This window comes from Marmota flaviventris, chromosome 6 (genome assembly GCF_047511675.1).
Source record: "Marmota flaviventris isolate mMarFla1 chromosome 6, mMarFla1.hap1, whole genome shotgun sequence".
NCBI lineage: Eukaryota > Metazoa > Chordata > Mammalia > Rodentia > Sciuridae > Marmota > Marmota flaviventris.
In genome coordinates this window covers 8,267,249-8,280,131 of record NC_092503.1, presented here as the reverse complement: position 1 = coordinate 8,280,131, position 12,883 = coordinate 8,267,249, and the positions used below count along the sequence as shown (strand labels likewise).

General features: G+C 51.1%; 1 long non-coding RNA gene across 2 annotated transcripts; it reads left to right on the top strand.

Moving 5' to 3' along the window:
- The first annotated feature begins 242 nt into the window (after positions 1-242).
- LOC114095940 (uncharacterized) lies at positions 243-3,895 on the top strand. Of its 2 annotated transcripts, XR_011707823.1 has the most exons (4): positions 243-1,808; positions 1,909-2,028; positions 2,765-3,141; positions 3,478-3,895. It is a non-coding gene; the product is annotated as an uncharacterized lncRNA (long non-coding RNA). The 2 variants fall into 2 exon arrangements; XR_003583329.2 differs by having other exon boundaries at positions 243-2,028.
- Positions 3,896-12,883: the final 8,988 nt, after the last annotated feature.

The window sequence follows — 12,883 nt, the reverse complement described above, 5'->3', positions numbered from 1 at the left end:
CCCCCCTCAGCCTTTCTTCCTCCCCAGCTCTCCGGGTCCTTCCCCAGAAGTCCCCACGACACAGCCTGTGACCCAGAGGCTGTTGGGAGGTTCGGATCGCAGCTGTATAGCCTTGGTTCCCAGACGCCGGGCGACAACGAGGGCGAACACTGCCTCCCCTTCACGGCTGCGGCCAGCTGAAGCAGGGACCACGTCCGACCCGGTTCCAGGCTCAGCAGCGCGGTCCCGGGGTGAGTGCTCGGGGCCTCCGGGGGCAGAGGGCGCCCTCTACAGGCAGCCAGGGGCGGTGCCGCAGCAGAGTGATGGCAGTGGGGCGTGGAGTGAGTCCTGCTGCTCCAGGGAGCCTAGGGTGGCCTTTGGGCCCCAGGAGAGTGTAGGGTGGGAAGGGGCTGCTGTGATATCACCGGACGCCACCTTTCCTGGAGGCCACTCTGAGCTTTCCCACCCAATGCTGTCCACTGTCCGGTGTAGCTTTGATGGCTCTCCCAGACCCCCTCCTTCCAGCCATTTAAGTCCATCAGGTGCACTTCATGAAGAGCTGTGGGTAAGAGCCCAGGCTTTGGCGTCGACCACATCAGAACTGGGGTCCCAGTTTCTTACTCTCTGTGCCGCCCACCTTCCCAAGTCTAGTTGGGGTGATCTCTGTGTCCACAGCCCAAGGTGGTTTTGAAGGGAATGGCTTCACCATGGTCATGGTGAGAAGCATCTGGCCAATGACAAATGCCCAATCCCAGTCCAAGTTTTGTCCTGCCCAAGTTCCAGCCAGTGCTAAGTGAGAGCCTCAGGGAAGGATATTGAAGCTCATCAATTTTGGGCCAACTCAGTGAAGAAAAAATTAAACAACCTTCTTGGATTCACTGCACGTTACTTTTTGAACTTGTTTATTTCCTGCTCTTTGGTTCTTTTTGGAGTACACCCACATTGATGCCAAAAATACCTGAGTGACTCAGTGAACAACCTGATGTCCTGTCCCTGGGATGCCATGCATCTGAGAGCAATCTGGGCCTTACTTATTGTCTACATAGTTCACATTCTGCTGCTATGATGTGAGTGCCCAGAAATGAGATCAGCCGAGCCGGCAGCAGTGAGACCTCAGTGCAGAGAGAGGCCGGGTGGCTGGTGAGTTCTGGGAAAGCAGTTCCCCTCAGTGCGTTTTCACCTACCTGGTGAGTGTCCATGGCTTGCAAAAAATCTTCCTCCATCCAGCAGTCTGTGCTGAGGTACAGCTCTGGGCCAGGCTCTTGAGCTGTGGAAACAAAGCAAAGCGGATTGGTCTTTGTCTCTGCCTTGGTAGGAAACAGCAGCTGAGCTCCAGGACAGGAGCACTCCTGTAAAGCATATTCTTAAACAAGGCTTACAAAGCAAGCTCTCTCCTTGTTACCACTGTCCTGCCGTGTGCTGGGAGGGAGTTACACCTAAGTCAGAATACATTCACCTGGTGAGATGATAGATAAGTCAGCCCCAGTCCAAGGGCTGGGCTGTGGACCCTTTGAGAGCTCCAGTGGTTGAACTGCTGTTCAGTTTAGACCATCAACCCAGTTTCGCACAGAGCAGAAGCTGTGGTAGCACAAACCATTGCTGTCACCCTGGCTGAGGAGTCACCAGGGCTGGAGGGATGAAGCAGAAATGCTCCCTCCCAGGCCTAGTCCCTTAATCAGGAGCCCTGACTTCTGGGTCTCCAGTTTACCACCTCTCTGGTCCTGGTGTGCCGTCCCTGCTCTTCCATGTGCAGTGACTGGACGACCACAAGCAACACCCTGACTTCAGGTCTTCACGTCTTTCCTCCACCGTGAGCTGCGATGATCTCAGTGAGTCTTGTTCTCTACCCTGTTGGGAATGGCTGCAGGACCCTGCCGGCACTCTGCTGTATTCTGTCATTCACATCTTATGTCCTCTGGTTACTCCCAGTTTGTAGGCCGTAAGGAATCCCCAACAGGTCATGGGAGCATCACTGCTTCCCAGGCTGGAGGTGGTGATGGGCCGTGCAGAGCACTGGGCATCTTCCTGCCGGTGGAATGAGGCCTCCAGGTTGGTCACCCACTTTTGGTCACCTTCCTTCTAGGTGTGATGCCAGATTTCATTGCAAGTAGATTTCCCTGAACATCAGAACTGCTGACCACCAAATGCAAAGACCTATCCCAAGGTCAAACAGAAATCATATTCACTGCCGGCTCTCCCCGGCCCCCCAGGACAAATAAGATAAGAACGGGGAGATGGTATGGGTCTCACTGCAGGTGAACTTAAGGGTAACCGAGGAGCCAGAAGAAACATGAGCACAGAAAGGAAGACTGGGTGTTGGAGTCTGTAAGCAACTGGGAACTGGCCTGAGGGTTGCAAAGCTGTTGGGTGTGAGGTAGGGAGTCAAGGTCCCCCAGAGGAGGAGGCAGTGTTGGGCTAGGACCCAGAGCCTACCACTGCCTGTAGAAAAGCATCCTTTTACAAAGGCTTTCTTTCTTTTTATGACTTTTATGGGTACATTGTATACATAATTGTAATTATATATAACAATGGGTGTCATTGTGACATCTCTCTGCAGGCACATAGCTAATTTGCTCAGTCTCATTCCCCAGGGCCTCCCCCTCCCTCCCCTCCCTCCCCTGCTTCCTTCCTTCCACGGATCTCCTTTCTTACATTGTGCTGTATTTGTCCACGGACGCAGCATCATGGGGTCAATTTTGTTTCCCAGAACTTCCCCTCCTCCTCCGCCTTGTCCCCTTCCTCTGCTCCATCGGTCTCTGTCCTAGTTTGGTTTCCTTTATCACAGCACAATTCCTAATAGCCAAGTTATGGAGCCAGCCCAGGTGTCCGAAAATGGATGAGTGGAAAAGGAAACGTGGTCTCTACACACAACGGAGAAAGCTCTGAATAAAGATTCGGCCATGAAGAAGAATGAAATCATGCCATTTCCAGGACAATGGATGGAACCTGAGAGCATTATGCCAAGTGAAGTGAGCCAAACTCAGAAAGTCAAGGGTCATATGTCTCCCTCCTATGTGACAGCTAGAGGGGAAAGAGCAGAGGTTTTCTCGGCCGGCTAAAAGGCCAGCATCCCGTGGAGGTGCTCCCACTCAAGCGTTCCCCTGGACGGATGACCTGACTTCGTCCCCCCTTGCCATCTGGTTTTTACCGGAGAGAAGCAAGGTGAGTGTCAAGATCCCAGGAGAAATCTCTTGGAAGACCGCAAGATGCGACTTCACATGCCAGTGGTCCAGCCCTGCGACCCAGTGGAGGGTTTTTGGAAAATTCGCCCCAGTCTCGCCTGGCCTTTCCTGCCGTCCTTCCCAAAGAGGCCAGGGCTAGTGAGGGAAAGGTGGCTTTGTTAGGAGGAGGAGCTCATGCAGGACGCGTGTCTGTCACAGGGATGCTCAGGTGCACCTGTCAGCCGCTGTCTTGTGGGGTGTGCGGGGAAGAAGTGGCTTCCCCTTCCTACTTCTGAGTCATAGGTCAGGTATAAATCATGCCCTTTCCCTCACACAGCCACCTCGAGGCGCCGGATAAACGCCCTGGCTCAGCGTCGTAAGCAGGGGGTTGCTCCCAGCAGACTCTGCAGAGCAGCTGGTTGCAGCTGTGCACCTGCCCAGTGTGTGGGGGGTCCCTGGTGCCCCACAGCCAGGTGGCCTCTGCTGGTCTTCCTCAGCCTTTCCCCACTGACTTCCTGAAAGTCAACCTTGCTGGGATCCCAGGAGGCAGCAGAAGGCTCCGTACACCTATGACGGTGCCCTGGGCGGGCACACAGGGACACAGAAGAGGGACCAGCATGTTTGCCCTGTGAACCCAAGAATGGCTGAACTGCACGGGCCTGTGTCCTCCTCTCTACAATGGGATGCCTCATGTTTATTCCTGAATTTTCTTGCTTCTGTCAGGAATCTGATCAGAGTTTAAGTCAGTTTTCTAAGCCTTGTCTCTTTTGAAGTGAAATATTTAATTTTCCCATGGAAGGAAATGAAAGTCTCAGAAACGAAATGGGAGATGTTTCAGGGTGTGTGTCGGAGGCTACAGGTGCTCTCCTTGTCCTCAGAACACTCCTGCCGTTTTACTCTTTAAAATGTGCAGTATGATTGCTTCTGAGATAGGTGTATAGAATGACTCACGTGCTGTCACCTCCACCCAATCTTCTTGGCTGTCTTGCCTTGGACAGAGGTTCCCCTAGAGGGACGGTGTCCTCTTATCCGGTTTCCCACTCCCCAGAGCCAGGTGTTTCCTAAGTGTGCCCGGGGCTGTTGAAAGGACATGTCAGTTGGGCAACTAGACTGTCTGTGCCTGGAGGGCAGGAACCGACCTGTCCTGTACACCCTTTCTTGTCCAGTTCACTGCATCTCTGACTTCAGAGCAGTGGCCAGTCATGTAACTGCTAATGAGTTTCCTTATCAAATGGAGTTCTAAATGGGCTTACATGAAAGGGCAGATGGCCCAATAGGCAGCCCTGGGAAAGTTGCCAAACTGGAAAGGCCAGGGAAGAGGAGCTGGGGGACTGGGAGGGCAGGGAAGGCTTCCTGGAGGAGGCGAGTTATGAGCAAGACCCAGAGATGCCAGCAGGACCAGGGAAGGGGTGGGAATGGGCTAGGCCTGCTCAGGTCCTGGGGAACAGGCTAACGATCTGCCTGGAGGAGGAACAGAGAAAGAAAATAGGAGGGTGACTGCCTGAGGGCCAGATCCCACGTTCAGGAGGTGACTATGCACGGTAGGGTGGCTGGGCCCATCCTAGCTAACCCTGAAGAGACCTCAGAATCAGAAACACTGTGCATTGCCAGCTGCAAGCACGCCTCCCGCCTGCCACTCCCTCCCGCCTGCCACTCCCTCCCGCCTGCCACTCCCTCCTGCCTCCCTCTGCTACACAACCCCCCCCACCCCCCACCCCCGCACTTGCCCTTTCTAACCCTGCCATGGGCAGAGAGGGAGGTGCAGGGACTTTTCAAATGATCTCCCGATGCGACTTCTTGCAGAGGGCGGTATAAACCTGGCATTCTCTTGGTCCTTATAAACTCCCCTCTGCCCCATCCCCAAACTGCATTCCCTCTCCCTGGGCTCCAGCTTAAGAACTGATGGCAACCCTGGAGGCAGGGGCCTCCTGCTGGTGAGACTTGGCAACTACAACATCTGAACAGCCTCTTCCAGACTTCGGCAGGGTCAGAGCCAGGGAGGAGGGGATAACGGGGCTAGGTGGCACCCTCCTGTAATTCTAACGACTGAGATAGAAGAATCAAAAGTTTGAGGCCAGCCTCAGCAACCTGGCGAGACCCTCAGCACCTTAGTGAGAACCTCTCACAATAAACAATATAAGAGGGCTGGGGAATGTAGCTTGGTGGTAAAGTGCCCCTGGCTTCCTTCCCGGGGATGGGGAATGGGAATGACAGCTGAATATACTGAAGACTCCCTCTGTGACACACACTCTCCTCGTTGATGTCACACAGACTGACTGGTTTTCCTCCTAGCAACTGTATGGGGTCCACCCAGCCAGGAAGCCAGCAGGGTGAACCTGCTGTCCCAGCCCTGACTCTGACCAAGAGACCGACCGCCTGTCCCGATTCAGGATTTATAGGTGTTCATACTGGTATGAATTTATACCACAGGGAAATGCTGATTTATAAGGAGTTAATGGTAAAACTCAATTGTTTGAAAGAATGAAAATTATTTAACTCAGCAAACATTAGATATGATTTGCAAGTCTCTGGCGGGATACTGCGAGGACGAATGACAGTGTTACAAAGAACAAATTGCAATAACTCACAATGCAGTATCTGTGACAAGACACTAACGCAAAGAGAACGTTCTAGAAGAATGCTATGAATGCTATGGGAATGCAGGGAGGAGACGTGGCCTTCTGGCCCAAGGTGAGGTGGTGGGGGCAGCAGTGCAGATCTGACAGGCCTCAGCCTTTGGCTGCATGGGTGACGGAGTAACTGGTGAAGTGGGTGTGGGGTGGGAGGAGGTGGCAGTCGCGTCCTGGTGGGGGAGCAGAGCTGCAAAGGCAGCAAGGCCACAGAGCGGAGGGCCTCTGGGAGGCCAGCTGACCAGTGAGGCTGCTGGGACTGCAGCGGAGGAAGTGACGGAAGCCCGGAGGTGGGGCAGGGCTGGGTCCTGGGTCGTAGGGATTTCAAGTTACAACCCTGAACCCTAGGGGTCAGGAGGGTGGTGACAGCCATGCACACGTTGGTTGGTACCAACAAAATTGTGAGCAGGACAGCTTCAGGGAGAGGCAGATGTACATAAATATCAGGTAACATTAGTGATGACCCTCAGAGGGCGCTATAAATAGTATATTGTCCACTTGCTGGCTGTCAGCCGGTGCCGAAGAGCACACCTGTCCCAGCCTCCTCACCAGAATTGGAGCATCAACCCCAGCCCTTGGTGACACAGTACTGGGGTGGGGACGGCTCCAGTTGCATTGAAGGCAGCTGCTTTGGTGGGTGGAGAAGACAGGGACTGGCCACACGCGGATGATGAGGGTGGGGTAGTAGCACCAGCCATGCTGAGAGTCCCGACTGTTGAGCATGGTGGGTGACGGGTGACGTAGGGCACAGCAGACCCCATTTGCTCCACCATCATCCCCTGTGGTGGCTGCTTATCATTATCCCTGTTTCACACAAGAGAAAACTCAAGCCCAGAGCGGGCGACTACAAGGCCACACAACTAGTAAGTGGCAGAGCTGGAAGATGCCAGGCCACCTTCCTGCCTGCTCCTGGGAGTTCACCATCACATCAGTGCACTTAGCTCTGACTGTGGGGGAGCCACAGGAGCAAGGCCCCAAGGAGATGTGACCCAGGACAGGCCCATTTGGGAAGGACGGGCAGATGTAATTGAGGACAGGACAGATCCTTGAAGGGAGAGGGGTCCGGAGGTGAAGCACCACACAGTGGGGAGGACCCGACCAAGCGATGGTGGGCCAGCTTCCCGGGAGCGTGGCCACACCTGGCTCTGGGTGAGGAGGTGTGTGCAGCGTGTGTGTGCATCCTCTGTGTGTACCCAGCATACCTAGTGCATGCAGCGTGCGTGTGTCTATAGCATGTATACATGTGCAGCACTGTGTAGCATGAGCAGCTTGTGTGGAGTGAGTAGCATGTGTGAAGCACATGTGCAGTGTGTGGCACATACACAGTGCGTATGACATGTATGCAATGCAATGCAATGTGTATGAGCACACATTCAGCATGTAACGTGTGCAGGGAGCAGCATAAGTGAGTGGGAGACATGTGCACTGAGTGTGTGGCACACATGAAGTGCGTGTGCAGCACACTGTGATGTGTGGTACACCATGTAATGTGTACCATGTGTTTAACATGTGTGCATTGTGAGTGTAGCGTATGCAACTGGAAAGTCACCCACTCTGGCTCAAGATGGTGCTGGAAATTCCCAAAGAAAAGATTTATTTCTTCTCTAGGCACCTCTCATGGGGTTATTTTCCAGCAGGGCCACTAGCTAGGAAGGAAAGAGTTTGCTGGTCACAGCCCATGCTGCAGGGGATGTTCCCAGCATTCACCTGTGAGCAGCTGCCCTGCCGTAGAAGTACGTCTGACAGATGGATGAAGATACCCAAGAGCCTCACACTGCATCACTTATGAACACTTCCACCTACATTATTTAGTTAATTTTCACAAGGACATCAAGAAGGCACTCTCTTCATTTAAGACACTTAACACACAAACAACAACAACAATAATAAAAGCCACTGAGATTCAGAGAGGTCAGTTCACTTATCTGGGGTCATACAGCTCTAAACAGTGGGATGACTGTAGGCAGCCACCAGGTCACATGATTTAATGGGTTCTTCTGCACTTTCCATCTTTAAATAGAATGTCCTATCTTCATAGGACCCAGCAATTCTACTCCTTTGGTATACCCCAAGATAACTGAACGTATGTCCACACAAAAACATGTACACAAATATTTGCAGCAGCACTGTTCATAATAGCCCAGAGTGAAAAGAACCGCAGAGCCTATCAGTTGATAAACAGAGAAGCAAAATGTGGCTGATCTACAAAATGCAGCACTATTCTGCTGTACAAAGGAATGAAGAGCTGAAGCATGTCACAACCCGGGAGCCCTGAGACATTGCGCTAACTGAAAAAAAATGTCAGACATGAAAGACCAGGTGGTGTGTGGAACATAAATGGAATAGGCAAATCCGCAGAGACAGAGAGAGACCCGTGGTCACCAGGGCAGGAGGAGAGGGACAGCTACCAGCACATGGTTGCATTTTGGGTGGTGAGATGTTCTGGAATTAGATAGTGGGGACGGATGTTAAGAAAGGATAAAACAAGCTGGGCCCCGTGGCACATGCCTATCATCCCAGTGGCTCAGGAGGCTGAGGCAGGAGGATCACGAGTTCAAAGCCAGCCTCAGCAATGGTGAGGTGCTAAGCAACTCAGTGAGACCCTGTCTCTAAATAAAATACAAAAAATAGGGCTGGGGAAGTGGCTCAGTGGTGGAATGCTCCTGAGTTCAATCCCCGGTACACCCCCTCCAAAATAAATAAATAAATAAATAAAGGATAAAACCAAAATACTGACCCTTCATGACACTAAATTTGTAATTCTCTTTGCCACTTTGTCTGTAGTCCCATCCATCAGAGGAACATTTGGGTTCAGAAATGCCTCTTTAAAAAGGCCAAGGGCTTACCAAAGCCATGGGTTATCTGTATTACAAAGGTTTTGTTTCTCTCAACACTTAAGAGTAATAGAAAGACTACTTGGAAAGCAACTCTCCAGGAAGGAGGAGCAGTGTTAGGGACCATCTGTTCCCCTCTGCCAGAGCCCAGCACCACCTGAGGCTGGTTACCCAACCTCTCTATGCCCCAGTTCCTTTCAGTAAAATCAACATAATGAAAGCCCTTTTCACCCCATCAAGTCGATAGGGGTGTTACCAGGCTTAGGACAGCGCCCACCACTCAGCAGGGGCTCAAAACTAGTTGACATAAGCAATAATTTCAAGAATCTGATAAGGACTCTGAGCAGTAGGTTTACCCTCTTGTAAAGGTCACTGCTGGAGTAAGCCACATTCTGTATTCTTCTAGATGGTTTTCCAGTTCACCCCCCTCCCCATTTGTCCACCTGTTAGGAAAAGATTTGTTACAACCCGCAAAAGAAAACTAGTTCTACTGTAAACTATATCCTATTTCTGTGCCTGATGGAAATGAAATTTCCAAATGAGCAACACTTTTGTGACTTTACACACATTCTGAGGACCACAGTTCCATGTGTAGAAGGCACTGGTGTGGGTAGTTTTTCCCAGTGAGGATTTAGTTCTCACACTCAATCTTTTTGTTTGGTAAGGCATCCCCAGTTGAGCCTTAGATTTGAGCAGATAATTCCAAATCCATGGAATGCAGATCGATTCCTTTCTACAGAGGTGCAGGAGTAGATGATTCAGCCTCCAGCTCAGGGAGTCAAGGGCCCGAGAACTTTCCGAGGAGCAGGTATTCCCCCAGTTCTGTGGGATCACTGCTGAATAAGACAAGGGTCCGAAGAGCATGTCCCGTGACGTGGGAGAGCCTTGCCCAGTGGAGCCGACTCTAAGAGGAATTCCAGGGCTGGGTACCTCTGGAAACTTGGCAGGGGAGATGTGAGCGAGGCATTCCTGGGCTGTCACTCGGCAGCATTTCCCTGATGGCACACGGCATTGCTATGGAATCAACTGGCAGCGCAAAATAGAACACCTTTGATGATACGCTGCTTCTTTCCATGAAGGCGGCCAGAGGGATCCTCTTCTTGCGGCTTTGCAGAAGAGTCATCTTGAAGCACGGCAGGCTGGTCTGAGTTTCCACCAGCGGGACTTGGAATGTGGATGACTTCCAGAGCAACAGTTGTCTTTGATATTTTGGGTTTTTAAAGTTGTATTTCAGCAGATGTGAAGTACACGAATAGTCAGGTTATAACAGGATAACTCCTTCCTAAACATGTGGGAAATCCTCACGATTCATGGAATCAGGGCGACAGAATGCCCTCCAATGTCAGGGGTGGAGACAGATGTGCCAGATCAGGCTGCCATCGGAGACTGAGTCCGCTCCTAAATGGTCATATACTCAAGGTCACGGCTGGCAAACTCCTGACTGAAGCTGCTGGGGGCTACAGGGAAGGACTGGTGTCAGGGCCTTGGCGGATGGGGCCCCATCAGGCCAAGCGGGAGGCGGAATCCCACCCGGTGTTGGGATGGTGGCATCGTGTGTTAACCCCATCCATTCACCAGTGACATGTAGAGAGGCCCTGGCTGTACTGTGAGGAACTGCTGCTCCCACTCAGGCTCCCCCGTGGGCTTGGTGTGTGGCTTCTTCGTTCACACCACCAGCAGCCCATGAGGGTGTCCCTTCCTTCTGTCTCCTTGGCTTGCCCTTGTCCTTGGCAAAGCACTGATCATCCTCCCAACTGCTGTGGCTGGGATGAGCCGGCTGGGGTGGGGGACAACCAGTTGCTACTCCCATCTCAGGTTTATTTGTGCCCCCCACAGAAGGCTCCAGAAACTTCCCGTTCCCAAACTCCAGACCTCCCAGTCTCCAGAGATCACCCACATAATGAACAAACATCTTAAGTCACCCTTGAAAAAGGGGGATCCTTTCCTCCTCCTCTTAATCCATGGAACAGCCTTCTTTCCCTTCATCAGAATAAAAAGAAAAGAGCTCTTTACAGAATAATTCTGTGGTTTGGAAAAAGCAGACAGCTGTGGCTGTGTGGGACGGGTGTTCAGTGCCCACGACCCCTTCCTGGTCTCCTGTGGCCGAGTCCCTCAGAGTCTAGTCACAGACAACCTGTTTTCCTCCGCGACTCTGCAGAGGCTTTCTCAGGGATGACCTGGCCCTCTTTGTTGCCACAAGCATTACAACCTACATATAACGGAAGGAAACTTAACAAATGGTCAAGCCAGAGATAAGAATATATAACTACAGAGAAGCAGCCTGAGAGAGCCAGGCCATCTCCCTGGTGCCTAGAGGCAAGATGGAGGAGGATGCAGGGCAGGGCTGGTTCAGAAGGCCCAGGGAAAGGACAACTGAGCTGCTGTATTGCAAACTAGATAGGCTCCCCTGTGTCCTTAGGGTCCAATGTATCATCTCTTTCAGAATCTGACACTGTAGCAATTTTGAGTATATTCCCCTTAGCACTGAAATTGTTTAAAGAAACAGAAGCAAAGAAGAATTTAGGTCACCTGAAATATAGGGAACACAGGTCTGGAAAATTCTTTTTTTTTTTCAGGGGGAGGGGGACTGGAGATTGAACTCAGGGGCACTCAACCACTGAGCCACATCCCCAGCCCTATTTTTGTATTTTATTTAGAGACAGGGCCGCCCTGAGATGATTAGCACTTTCGCTGTCGCTGAGGCTGGTTTTGAACTCCTGCCTCAGCCTCCTGAGCACTATGATTACAGGTGTGCACGCCACCGTGCCTACAAGAAAACGTCACCAGTATGGCAGGGCATGTACTTCCCTTGCTTTTATAAAAAGATTAAAATGGTTGAATTCTATAAAATGATATTCTTTTTCCTTCCCTCCTCAGGGGCTGATCTCCAGGAGGTGTCTTCGCCCTCGACTTCCTCCAGCCCCCTCCCTGGTGTGGCTGATTCTCAGTTTAAAGCAAATTGAATCATGTCACTGTCCTCTGGAAGAGTGGCTTGTTGTCACCCATGCCCTATGTTCCCAGCTCGTCACAGGGACCATGGTCCTTCAGCACACTGTTCCCTGACACCTTCCTCCTGTGATCCCAGCTGTGTGACAGCACACTGCCCTGCCTGTAACCCCTCCCTGCTGGAAGGCCTGGTCCCTGGTCCTCTCCTCCCAGAGCTTCCCTGTCTTCCCCAGCGTGGGGGTGGTGGTGGGCTCCTTTGCAGTGCTCCCCGGACACCTCCCCTTCCTCCAGTTGGAGCCCAGCACACTGCACAGGGGCGATTCTGCACTGGTCCATGCTGGCCATGAGCTCCGAGGTATGGCCAGACCTGTGCTCCAAGTGCAGTACTTGGTCAAAGCTAGTGGCATCAGCAAGTGTCTGAATGACAGGGATACTACTAAATGCAACCCAAAAGAAAAAACCAAAACAACAACCCAGAAAGCTTCTGTTCCATAGAGCATGGGGTGGTGACATGGAGATTCCTGGTATGTTCTCTTTGAGTCTGTGACAAGCTCCTACTCTCCCTACTGGCTAACAAACCCTGGGCCTTTGTAAATCTTACAAAGCTGGTTGGTTTTTGTTTAACAACTTCTGCTCTGAATTGGGGCTGGGATCATATGCTGCTGCCTCCCTTTAAATCGGCTGACACTGGTCTGTCTACTTTAAATCACATACCACTTCCCCGGTCCCTTTGCTCCATGATGTATTATTTCACATAAAACACTGTAGGAGTCTTTGTAAGAAAGAAGTCCACTCCTCAGATGAATCGAAGTTTCATTTTATCTGACTAGTGTTCCCTGAACATTAACAAGTACTGTTGATTTCAACTTCACATTTCTAAATTAATTAACAAATTATAATTTGTCATCAAGTATTATCTAGGTGTTGCTCCTAATGCTAAACTGATTGTTTTTGATCCTAAATTCTGAGATGGATGTTCCTGAAAATATGATGGCTCATTATTTATCTTCTATGCTAATGTTTCTTTCTAGTAGAACTTTAAAAATCACTTGGAGTCTCCATTGCACTTTTCTGTGCGATCCACCCCCAGCACTTGGAGGAAGATGCCAGAATTAACCAGGAAGGGGCAGAGGACACACAGGCGAAGGAGATTCTTGATTAGAATGTAAGAGCCCAGCTCTTAGGCCCCCCAGTGTCCCTTTCTTTAGTTTGGCATTTCTAAATAGATATTTCTTTTAAAACTTAAAAGAGAAATACATGTTCATTTTAGAAAAAGTAAAACATGTTCATTTTAGAAAAAGTAAAACTATGAGTGCTAAATAGACAACTTCCC